The sequence below is a fragment of the Rhipicephalus microplus genome, unplaced genomic scaffold (genome assembly GCF_043290135.1).
Source record: "Rhipicephalus microplus isolate Deutch F79 unplaced genomic scaffold, USDA_Rmic scaffold_205, whole genome shotgun sequence".
Taxonomy (NCBI): Eukaryota; Metazoa; Arthropoda; class Arachnida; order Ixodida; family Ixodidae; genus Rhipicephalus; species Rhipicephalus microplus.
Genome location: NW_027464776.1, coordinates 157,501 through 170,000, shown reverse-complemented (window position 1 = coordinate 170,000; position 12,500 = coordinate 157,501). Strand labels below are relative to the sequence as shown.

Sequence of the window (12,500 nt, the reverse complement as noted above, 5' to 3'; positions counted from 1 at the left end):
AAACAAACCCTGAACCGCGCCAAGTACGAAAGGAACGGCGCGCAGTAGGGGTTTAAAACAAAGCTGGTCCCAAAACCGCGCCAAGTACGAAAGGAACAGCGCGGTCGAGACTCGGAAGAAAAAGCTTTCAAAGTGTCGTAGCACGATGCACACTGCTGTTCGTGTGGAACAAACGTGACTACCGTGCTGTACGGTGGAGTTCTGTGCGCAAAAGCGGCGGGTGTGTTTCTAAGCACCACAGCGTTGTGTCAAAAAAGAGGTGCCTGAGAGAAACGCATGCGACTGCCGTGCTTTGCGGCATAGCACCGTGCGCAAAAACGGTGCGCATGCAAGAGGTGTCAGAGCTAGCGAACTTTTGCCACGAGCAACAGGTCATTAAAAGCCTATAGATGACGGTGTTGGAGGAAAAGAAAAATATCGAGAAAGCACTGCGGTGTGCCGTGCGTAGGGACGGGCGCGCGTGCCACATGCCGCCGAAATATGGGTGTCGGAGAAAACAGAGTGCCGCGCGTAACGAGGGGCGCGCGTGTTACAGAGAGATATGCCCAAACGCATGAAAGTGTACGCAGGTGTCCTAAGGCAGTTTTTTTTTTTTTCCTCATTTTGATGTCGCCCCGGCTGACGTGGTTTTCGTTTTTCCGTGCCGCCCCGGCTGACGCGGTTTTCGTTTTTCCGTGCCGCCCCGGCTGACGCAGTTTTTGCGCCGCCCCGGCTGACGCGGTTTTCGCGCCGCCCCGGCTGACGCGGTTCCGACTTTGCACTTTTTGGCTCACCCCGGCTGGCGGCCCACTCACTCGATCGCCAGGTCTGTTTGCCCCGGTGGTTCCACCGCCAGGCTTAAGCGCGAACTTTTTTTGTTTGTTTTCTTTTGATTAAGCGCAAGCTTTTTTCTTTGTTTTCTTTTGATTAAGCGCGGGCTTTTTTCTTTGTTTTTTTTGCATTCGCCCCGGCAGACGCGGTTTTTGCGCCGCCCCGGCTGACGCGGTTTTTGCCGCCCCGGCTGACGCAGTTCGGACTTAGCACTTTTCGGCTGTGCCTGGCTGGCGGCCCACTCACTCGATCGCCATGTCTGTTTGCCACAGTTTTCCCGGTGGTGCCGCACCCGGGCTCGCCCCGGCTGACGCGGTTTCGTGCCGCCCCGGCAGACGCGGTTTTCGCGCCGCCCCGGCTGACGCGGTTTCGTGCCGCCCCGGCAGACGCGGTTTTTTGCCGCCCCGGCTGACGCAGTTCGGACTTGGCACTTTTTGGCTGAGCCTTGCTGGCGGCCCACTCACTCGATCGCCATGTCTGTTTGCCACAGTTTTCCCGGTGGTGCCGCACCCGGGCTCGCCCCGGCAGACGCGTTTTTTTTTTCTTTCGCCCCGGCTGACGCAGTTTTCGCGCCGCCCCGGCAGACGCGGTTTTCGCGCCGCCCCGGCAGACGCGGTTTTTTGCGCCGCCCCGGCTGACGCAGTTCGGACTTGGCACTTTTTGGCTGAGCCTGGCTGGCGGCCCACTCACTCGATCGCCATGTCTGTTTGCCACAGTTTTCCCGGTGGTGCCGCACCCGGGCTCGCCCCGGCTGACGCAGTTTTCGCGCCGCCCCGGCTGACGCGGTTTCGTGCCGCCCCGGCAGACGCGGTTTTTTGCGCCGCCCCGGCTGACGCGGTTTTTTGCCGCCCCGGCTGACGCAGTTCGGACTTGGCACTTTTCGGCTGTGCCTGGCTGGCGGCCCACTCACTCGATCGCCATGTCTGTTTGCCACAGTTTTCCCGGTGGTGCCGCACCCGGGCTCGCCCCGGCAGACGCGTTTTTTTTTTTTCTTTCGCCCCGGCTGACGCAGTTTTCGCGCCGCCCCGGCTGACGCGGTTTCGTGCCGCCCCGGCAGACGCGGTTTTTTGCGCCGCCCCGGCTGACGCGGTTTTTGCCGCCCCGGCTGACGCAGTTCGGACTTAGCACTTTTTGGCTGAGCCTGGCTGGTGGCCCACTCACTCGATCGCCATGTCTGTTAGCCACAGTTTTCCCGGTGGTGCCGCACCCGGGCTCGCCCCGGCTGACGCAGTTTTCGCGCCGCCCCGGCTGACGCGGTTTCGTGCCGCCCCGGCAGACGCGGTTTTCGCGCCGCCCCGGCTGACGCGGTTTTTGCCGCCCCGGCTGACGCAGTTCGGACTTAGCACTTTTCGGCTGTGCCTGGCTGGCGGCCCACTCACTCGATCGCCATGTCTGTTTGCCACAGTTTTCCCGGTGGTGCCGCACCCGGGCTCGCCCCGGCTGACGCAGTTTTCGCGCCGCCCCGGCTGACGCGGTTTCGTGCCGCCCCGGCAGACGCGGTTTTCGCGCCGCCCCGGCTGACGCGGTTTCGTGCCGCCCCGGCAGACGCGGTTTTTTGCCGCCCCAGCTGACGCAGTTCGGACTTAGCACTTTTTGGCTGAGCCTTGCTGGCGGCCCACTCACTCGATCGCCATGTCTGTTTGCCACAGTTTTCCCGGTGGTGCCGCACCCGGGCTCGCCCCGGCAGACGCGTTTTTTTTTTTCTTTCGCCCCGGCTGACGCAGTTTTCGCGCCGCCCCGGCAGACGCGGTTTTCGCGCCGCCCCGGCAGACGCGGTTTTTTGCGCCGCCCCGGCTGACGCGGTTTTTTGCCGCCCCGGCTGACGCAGTTCGGACTTGGCACTTTTTGGCTGAGCCTGGCTGGCGGCCCACTCACTCGATCGCCATGTCTGTTTGCCACAGTTTTCCCGGTGGTGCCGCACCCGGGCTCGCCCCGGCTGACGCAGTTTTCGCGCCGCCCCGGCTGACGCGGTTTCGTGCCGCCCCGGCAGACGCGGTTTTTTGCGCCGCCCCGGCTGACGCGGTTTTTTGCCGCCCCGGCTGACACGGTTCGGACTTTGCACTTTTCGGCTGTGCCTGGCTGGCGGCCCACTCACTCGATCGCCATGTCTGTTTGCCACAGTTTTCCCGGTGGTGCCGCACCCGGGCTCGCCCCGGCAGACGCGTTTTTTTTTTTTTTTTCTTTCGCCCCGGCTGACGCAGTTTTCGCGCCGCCCCGGCTGACGCAGTTTTCGCGCCGCCCCGGCTGACGCGGTTTCGTGCCGCCCCGGCAGACGCGGTTTTTTGCGCCGCCCCGGCTGACGTGGTTTTTGCCGCCCCGGCTGACGCAGTTCGGACTTTGCACTTTTTGGCTGAGCCTGGCTGGCGGCCCACTCACTCGATCGCCATGTCTGTTTGCCACAGTTTTCCCGGTGGTGCCGCACCCGGGCTCGCCCCGGCAGACGCGTTTTTTTTTTTCCTTCGCCCCGGCAGACGTGGTTCCCCCCCCCCCCCTCCGTCTTTCTTTTTGTTTTTTTTTTTCGCCGCGGCTGAAGTGGATTTTTCGGTGCCTCGACGCCCCGGTAGTCGCGGTTTTTCCGTTTCCGCACGGCCCCGGCTGACGCTGCTCGGTCACAGTCGCCTTTTGTGGTGATTGCAGACTTCTTGAGCGCGGGTGTTTTTTTTTTTTGTTGTTGTTGTTGTTTTATTACGCATTCGCTCCAGCAGACGCTGTTTAGACTTTTTGTTTCCTCTTTTATCCTGCGACGAGGTGACGAGGTTTATTCGGTGCCCCGCCGCCCCGGCTGAAGTGATTTTTCCTGTCCCGTGCCGCCCCGGCTGACGCGGTTGGGACTTCGCGTTTGTTCGGCCGCCACGGGTTTTGGCGCACTCGCTCGGTTGCTTGTTGTTGCCACTTGTTGCGAACCCAGGTTTCTTGAGCGAGCGCGGGCGTTTTTTCTTCCTTTCTTTCTTTGTTCTATGTGTTAGCGAATCGGCCTTTAATATCACACGAGGACTCACAACCAACAATTTTCAGTTTGAAGTGTAAAAAATCTGCAGGTGTTGACGTAACTGACTTGCCCCGTACCCTTGAGTACATCCATGAAGTTCTCGTAGTACTACTAAATCGCATTATTCCAAGTGGAGAAATTCCCATAAACTTGCAAACCTCTACACGAAAATCGGTGCGCGTGATAAAGTTGAAAATTATCGTCCGATATCAAATGTGCCTTCTATAACACAAATTCTAGGAAAAAAAAAAAAAAAAACACTTGTTCGCCGTTTTCTGCGCCGTGACTGGCAGCACTCCGGCGAAGCGAAACGGGGTCGATTCGAGCACGATATCGGCGTCTTTCGACGTGCTCGCCGGCGACCGTCGCACGAGTACGTCGCACGAGCGCGTCTGCCGGGGCGCCGTTTGCGAAGCCGACGCAAAAGTGGGAACCGCCGCTCGGATGATCGCCGCTTTCGGCAGAGTGAGTGTTGGCACTCCGGGGAAGCGAAACAGCGTGAATGCGCCCACGAAATCGGCGTATTTTGAAGTGCCCGCCGGCGACCGTCGCACGAGTACGGTAAACCGCGTCAGCCGGGGCGTAGTTCGGGACGCCGACGAAAAAGTGGGAAGCGCAACTCGGATCTTCGCCGTTTTTGCAGGAGTGAGTGGCGGCCCTCCTGCGAGACCAAGAAGCATCGATTCGTGCACGAATTCGGCGCCTTTCGACGTGATCGCCGGCGACCGTCGCTCGAGTAGGGCAAACCGCGTCTGCCGGGGCGGGCTTCGGGACGCCGATGCGAAAGTGGGAAACGCTGCTCGGATGTTCGCCGTTTTTGGCCGAGTGAGTGCTGGCACACGGGCGAAGCCAAACGGGGCCGATTACGGCACGATATCGGCGTCTTTCGACGTGCCCGCCGGCGACCGTCGCACGAGTACGGTAAACCGCGTCAGCCCGGGCGGAGTTCGGGACGCCGATGCGAAAGTGGAGAACGCCGCTCGGATCTTCGCCGTTTTTGGAGGAGTGAGTGGCGGCACTCCGGAGAAGCCAAGGAGCGCCAATTAGCGCACGATATCGGCGTCTTTCGACGCGCTCGCCGGCGACCGTCGCACGAGTAGGGCAAACCGCGTCTGCCGGGGCGGGGTTTACGACGCCGACGCAAAAGTGGGAACCGCCGCTCGGATGTTGGCCGTTTTTGGCAGAGTGAGTGCTGGCACTCCGGCGACGCGAAAGAGCGCGAATGCGCCCACGAAAGTGGCGTATTTGGACGTGCGTGACGGCGACCGCTGCAGGAGTACGAAAAACCACGTCAGCCGGGGCGAGCGACACACGGCGGTCTGGGTGCTTATCGCTGCTATTATAGGGGCACCCCGGCAGACGCAGAAAAAAAAAAAAAATTTTCGACCTTCTTTTTTGCTGGTCGAGCTCGGGTAACCCAGGTCGCAATGGGAGCCGCGCACGAAAGCGGCGTCGCGAGACGCGTTCGCGGTCGCTAGTCGCACGAGCTCGGCAACCGCGTCAGCCGGCGCGGAGTTCGGGATGCCGACGGCTAAGTGGGTACCGCTGCTCGGATGTTCGCCGTTTTTGGCCGAGTGAGTGCTGGCACTCCGGTGAAGCCAAGGAGCGCCAATTCGTGCACGATATCGGCGTCTTTCGACGTGCCCGCCGGCCACCGCCGCACGAGTACGGCAAACCGCGTCTGCCGGGGCGGGGTTCGCGACGCGTACGCAATAGTGGGAACCGTCGCTCGGATGTTCGTCGTCTTTGGCCGAGCGAGTGCTGGCACTCCGGCGAAGCGAAACGGGGCCGATTCGGGCACGATATCGGCGTATTTCGACGTGCTCGCCGGCGACCGTCGCACGAGTACGGCAAAGCGCGTCTGCCGGGGCGAGGTTTGCGACGCCGACGAAAAAGTGGGAAGCGCCGCTCGGATCTTCGCCGTTTTTGCAGGAGTGAGTGGCGGCCCTCCTGCGAGACCAAGAAGCATCGACTCGCGCACGATATCGGTGTCTTTCGACGTGCCCGCCGGCCACCGCCGCACGAGTACGGCAAACCGCGTATGCCGGGGCGGGGTTGGCGACGCCGACGCAAAAGTGGGAACCGCCACTAGGATGTTCGCCGTTTTTGGCAGAGTGAGTGCTGGCACTCCGGCGAAGCGAAAGAGCGCGAATGCGCCCACGAAAGTGGCGTGTTTGGACGTGCTTGACGACGACCACCGCAGGAAAACGAAAAACCACGTCAGCCGGGGCGAGCGACCCATGGCGGTCTGGGTGCTTATCGCTGCTATTATAGGGGCACCCCGGCAGACGCAAAAAAAAAAAAAAAAATTTTTTTCGACATTCTTTTTTGCTCGTCGACCTCGGGTGACCCAGGTCGCAGTGGGAGCCGCGCACGAAAGCGGCGTCGCGAGACGGCTTCGCGGTCGCTAGTCGCACGAGCTCGGCAACCGCGTCTGCCGGGGCGGAGTTCGGGACGCCGACGGCTAAGTGGGAACCGCCGCTCGGATGTTCGCCGTTTGTGGCCGAGTGAGTGCTGGCACTCCGGCGAAGCCAAACGGGGCCGATTCCGGCACGATATCGGCGTCTTTCTACGTGCTCGCCGGCGACCGTCGCACGAGTACGGCAAAGTGCGTCTGCCGGGGCGGGGTTTGCGACGCGTACGCAATAGTGAGAACCGTCGCTCGGATGTTCGTCGTCTTTCGCCGAGCCAGTGCTGGCAATCCGGCGAAGCCGAACGGAGCCGATTCGGGCACGATATCGGCGTCTTTCCACGTGCTCGCCGGCGACCGTCGCACGAGTACGGTAAACCGCGTCAGCCGGGGCGGAGTTCGGGACGCCGATGCGAAAGTGGGAAGCGCCGCTCGGATCTTCGCCGTTTTTGGAGGAGTCAGTGGCGGCACTCCGGTGAAGCCAAGGTGCGCCAATTCGCGCACGATATCGGCGTCTTTCGACGTGCCCGCCGGCCACCGTCGCACGAGTACGGCAAACCTCGTCTGCCGGGGCGGGGTTTGCGACGCCGACGCAAAAGTGGGAACCGCCGCTCGGATGTTCGCCGTTTTTGGCAGAGTGAGTGCTGGCACTCCGGCGAAGCGAAAGAGCGCGAATGCGCCCACGAAAGTGGCGTGTTTGGACGTGCTTGACGACGACCACCGCAGGAAAACGAAAAACCACGTCAGCCGGGGCGAGCGACCCATGGCGGTCTGGGTGCTTATCGCTGCTATTATAGGGGCACCCCGGCAGACGCAAAAAAAAAAAAAATTTTTTTCGACATTCTTTTTTGCTCGTCGACCTCGGGTGACCCAGGTCGCAGTGGGAGCCGCGCACGAAAGCGGCGTCGCGAGACGGCTTCGCGGTCGCTAGTCGCACGAGCTCGGCAACCGCGTCTGCCGGGGCGGAGTTCGGGACGCCGACGGCTAAGTGGGAACCGCCGCTCGGATGTTCGCCGTTTGTGGCCGAGTGAGTGCTGGCACTCCGGCGAAGCCAAACGGGGCCGATTCCGGCACGATATCGGCGTCTTTCTACGTGCTCGCCGGCGACCGTCGCACGAGTACGGCAAAGTGCGTCTGCCGGGGCGGGGTTTGCGACGCGTACGCAATAGTGAGAACCGTCGCTCGGATGTTCGTCGTCTTTCGCCGAGCCAGTGCTGGCACTCCGGCGAAGCCGAACGGAGCCGATTCGGGCACGATATCGGCGTCTTTCCACGTGCTCGCCGGCGACCGTCGCACGAGTACGGTAAACCGCGTCAGCCGGGGCGGAGTTCGGGACGCCGATGCGAAAGTGGGAAGCGCCGCTCGGATCTTCGCCGTTTTTGGAGGAGTCAGTGGCGGCACTCCGGTGAAGCCAAGGTGCGCCAATTCGCGCACGATATCGGCGTCTTTCGACGTGCCCGCCGGCCACCGTCGCACGAGTACGGCAAACCTCGTCTGCCGGGGCGGGGTTTGCGACGCCGACGCAAAAGTGGGAACCGCCGCTCGGATGTTCGCCGTTTTTGGCAGAGTGAGTGCTGGCACTCCGGCGAAGCGAAAGAGCGTGAATGCGCCCACGAAAGTAGCGTATTTGGACGTGCTTGACGGCGACCGCCGCAGGAGTACGAAAAACCACGTCAGCCGGGGCGAGCGACCCACGGCGGTCTGGGTGCTTATCGCTGCTATTATAGGGGCACCCCGGCAGACGCAGAAAGAAAAAAAAAAATGGGGACATGGCGTGCGTCACCGTGCGGCTTCGCAGCGTTGCCGAAGTCGCCGAGCCCTTCGACTGAGCCGAACGGCGGACAGGGAACGTTGGTCGGCCGTTCTAACCTGTCGGTGCCACGCCGAGACGTCGTTAAGGAAAACCGCGTCGTGGGCCTCTACGACGCCGTCGAGTCGTTGTACGTTTGGTGTCCAGCGTGTCGGCGGCGAGTAGCGGACACGTCGTTCACGACTTCGGTCTTTCGCAGTCGACGCGAACTTGCGGAGAGTCGTGGTGCCTCACGTTTTCGGCAGAAACCGCGGCGGAATTTTCCCGTGCGTGCGCGCACGACCTCGGTGCTGTGCCGTCAGCGTAGTGTTGCACAAACTCGTGGCCTACCCAAGGTGCGGTACGTTTGCGGCCGTATCCTCGGTGGGAATTTCGTGAGTAGGGTCGCAAATTCTACGACCTCGGCGGGTTTGAGAGCGACGTAGACTTGTGGCACGCTCAACATGCCACACGTTTCGGGGCACACCCGCGGTGAAATTTTCTCGAGTACGCTCGTATTAGGGCCCAAGGAGGTCTGGGTACTTATCGCTGCTATTATGTGGGGGTTCTCGTGAGCGGCGTACGCGAAAGCGACCGGGTGTCTGATATGCGGCGGGCTTCGGCCTCGTCAAGCGTGTCCTCGGGTCTGCTCCAGGGGAATCCACGGCAGTCGTCTGCAGCCTCATCCGCTTGATGCGTTAGGGGCTGGTTGTCGGACGGTGCCGTTTTACCACGATATCGAGGTGTGTTCCGTGTCGTCCTCGGGCGATTCAGATGCGAAAGCGCCGAAGACGCGGGCGTGACCCGTCGTCTGGCGGCTTTGCAGTCTCGGCTCCGTTGCTAGTTCCGGCCGGTCCACCGACAGTGCAGCGGGCTTGGGCAACCCGCACGGCGCGACCGAGTCGATGCAACGAAAAAGAGCGAGCATGAACGTGCTTCTTGCCGCACGGCTCCCACTCGTCTTTCGGGAAGGTTGTGCCGTAGCGAGCTCGAACGCCGTCATCTCGGAGTGCAAAATAAGCGTGTTGGGGCGCCTGAAGGTGGCCTCCGCCGCACACAGACTGCGTCCGGCCCGCCGAGGGCGAGGACGGACGCGCAGTCGAACGATTACCTGGTTGATCCTGCCAGTAATCATATGCTTGTCTCAAAGATTAAGCCATGCATGTCTAAGTACATGCCGAAATAAGGCGAAACCGCGAATGGCTCATTAAATCAGTTATGGTTCCTTAGATCGTTTCTTCCTACTTGGATAACTGTGGCAATTCTAGAGCTAATACATGCAGTGAGCCTGGAGCCCTTTGGGTAACGGGTGCTTTTATTAGACCAAGATCGATCGGGTTTCGGCCCGTATTGTGTGGTGACTCTGGATAACTTTGTGCTGATCGCATGGCCACGAGCCGGCGACGTTTCTTTCAAGTGTCTGCCTTATCAACTTTCGATGGTAGGTTACTTGCTTACCATGGTTGTTACGGGTAACGGAGAATCAGGGTTCGATTCCGGAGAGGGAGCCTGAGAAACGGCTACCACATCCAAGGAAGGCAGCAGGCGCGCAAATTACCCACTCCCGGCACGGGGAGGTAGTGACGAAAAATAACAATACGGGACTCTTTTGAGGCCCCGTAATTGAAATGAGTACACTCTAAATCCTTTAACGAGGATCAATTGGAGGGCAAGTCTGGTGCCAGCAGCCGCGGTAATTCCAGCTCCAATAGCGTATACTAAAGCTGCTGCGGTTAAAAAGCTCGTAGTTGGATCTCAGTTCCAGACGAGTAGTGCATCTACCCGATGCGACGGCTCGGACTGAACATCATGCCGGTTCTTTCTTGGTGCACTTCATTGTGTGCCTCGAGATGGCCGGTGCTTTTACTTTGAAAAAATTAGAGTGCTCAACGCAGGCGAGTCGCCTGAATAAACTTGCATGGAATAATAGAACAAGACCTCGTTTCTGTTCTGTTGGTTTTTGGAATACGAGGTAATGATTAAGAGGGACGGACGGGGGCATTCGTATTGCGGCGCTAGAGGTGAAATTCTTGGACCGTCGCAAGACGAACTACTGCGAAAGCATTTGCCAAGAATGTTTTCATTGATCAAGAACGAAAGTCAGAGGTTCGAAGGCGATCAGATACCGCCCTAGTTCTGACCATAAACGATGCCAACCAGCGATCCGCCTGAGTTACTCAAATGACTCGGCGGGCAGCTTCCGGGAAACCAAAGTATTTGGGTTCCGGGGGAAGTATGGTTGCAAAGCTGAAACTTAAAGGAATTGACGGAAGGGCACCACCAGGAGTGGAGCCTGCGGCTTAATTTGACTCAACACGGGAAAACTTACCCGGCCCGGACACTGGGAGGATTGACAGATTGAGAGCTCTTTCTTGATTCGGTGGATGGTGGTGCATGGCCGTTCTTAGTTGGTGGAGCGATTTGTCTGGTTAATTCCGATAACGAACGAGACTCTAGCCTATTAAATAGGTGCGGGGTTCCCAGCACCTTACAACCTTCTTAGAGGGACAAGCGGCTCCTAGCCGCACGAAACAGAGCAATAACAGGTCTGTGATGCCCTTAGATGTCCGGGGCCGCACGCGCGCTACACTGAAGGAAGCAGCGTGTCTTTATCCCTGTCTGAAAAGACTGGGTAACCCGTGGAACTTCTTTCGTGATTGGGATAGGGGCTTGCAATTGTTCCCCTTGAACGAGGAATTCCCAGTAAGCGCGAGTCATAAGCTCGCGTTGATTACGTCCCTGCCCTTTGTACACACCGCCCGTCGCTACTACCGATTGAATGATTTAGTGAGGTCTTCGGACCGATGTCCGGCGCGGCCTTTCGGTTGCGCCGGTCTGTTGGAAAGATGACCAAACTTGATCATTTAGAGGAAGTAAAAGTCGTAACAAGGTTTCCGTAGGTGAACCTGCGGAAGGATCATTAACGGATTGTGAAGGGTGAGCGCCTCAGCTGCGTCTGCGCCCGACACTTTCTGCCGCTGACCCCGTTTGGACGCGGGGTCGGCTTTTCCCCACGGGGCTGCCTGAATGTGGAGCGGCACCCCGTGACAAATTGTTGCGCCCAGCGGACGCCAACACCGCGACCTTGGACGGTCGGCCAGGTGGCGGACGCGGGTACAAACGGCGCAACGCACTCATAGGTCGGCTTTCTACCCGCCACTGCACCGTGGCTCGAAGCGCTCGAAATGCGCGACCCGACCGCTGCGGGACCGCCTAGTACTGTAAACAGGAGCGGCGGAGCGCGAACGGCGAGTCGTGGTTACGTCGGTAGAAGGCGAGGCTGCGCGTTCCCGAAACGCCAGCCGAGTGCCCTCCCGACCGTTCGAGCGTGCAAGAACGAGACCCGACAATCGCGCGGCGACTGCCAAGTACGAGAGGAACGGCACAAGCGTCGGCGGTCGGTCAAGGAACTGGCGATGTGACGGGTCCGCTGTGCACCAGTGCATACCGTCCCGCCGTCCGCGGCAAGCGCCTCCGCGTCCTCGGGTGACGGAGGCTGCCGGTCGGTTCTTGCAGGCGAGGGATCTCGCTGGCACCGGTTCGCGTTGACGCGCGGCCGGTCATGGCACGGCGATGCGACGGCCGAGGTGCGCAGTACTCGATGGAGGAACCGCACGCTCCGATGACCGTCCCGCCCTCCGCGGCGTATGCGTACCGACCGTAATGGTTGCAGCAGCGCCGGCCGGCTTTTGAATTCGCCACACGAAACACGGTGCGAGATCGCGGTTAGGGGAGCGTCGACGTTGCCAGGCGTTTTGCTTGCTGCCGAGGGAAAGGCGGCACGGCCACGTCGCGCTCGTCGCGATTAGCGGGTCTGCGCGCTTTGGGAAGGTGCCGCAACGACTTGCCGAAAGAGGAAGCACGGAAGAACGAGGGACTTGGACGTCCCGACAATTGAACGCACTTGCGGCCAGGCCCTTGCTGGCTTCGTTCTTCCGCCTCGAGTAGGCTCGTACGCGGCTCCGGCGCCGAAAGTGGTCCTTGGCACCGACTTCGGTGGACGTGGGAAGTGCCGCGCAAGTACGGCGCGCCTGGCTCCACCTGTTGGCTAAAGTAGGCAGCCGGATCGGCATTTTGGTGTGCGGTGGCAAACCGTGGATGCGAAAAAAGCTTGTGCGATTTCGTGGAACAAAAAGCGGGGGTCCCCCTTTTTATGCGGAGGAGACCGACCCGCCCGCCGTGGTGAACCGCGACGCCACGGTAAAAACGGGAGAGGCTTGTCGATGGGACCGTGCATCCCGCGCTCCACGGAGGCCGGGAGGCGGCCGCCCGAGGAAATGTGTAGCCGTCGAGGCCCGCATCTGCGTGCACTCTTATCCAAATGGGTGTACCGCAGGCATTTTCTGGTTAGGCGGGCCAATGAGAGCGAGCACACAACGATACCTACGGGTCCGGCTTGGAGAACCGGCTTCGACGCCTCCCGAGTATTTATAGAGGGGTGGACCACGAAAGCACTCGCAAGTAGCGGAAGCGAAACGCCGTCCGAAACACACCGTTTGCTC

At 60.4% G+C, this 12,500-nt stretch overlaps 1 protein-coding gene and 1 non-coding gene across 2 annotated transcripts in view; one reads left to right on the top strand and one right to left on the bottom strand.

The window, feature by feature from the left end:
* LOC142792126 (uncharacterized) overlaps positions 1-12,500 on the bottom strand; it is a gene marked incomplete at both ends in the record, with an annotated part of 286,387 nt that overhangs the window by 123,399 nt on the left and 150,488 nt on the right. The gene's annotated exons all lie outside the window — the stretch shown is intronic.
* LOC142792148 (small subunit ribosomal RNA) lies at positions 9,107-10,921 on the top strand. The gene has a single exon (XR_012890693.1). It is a non-coding gene; the product is annotated as a small subunit ribosomal RNA (ribosomal RNA).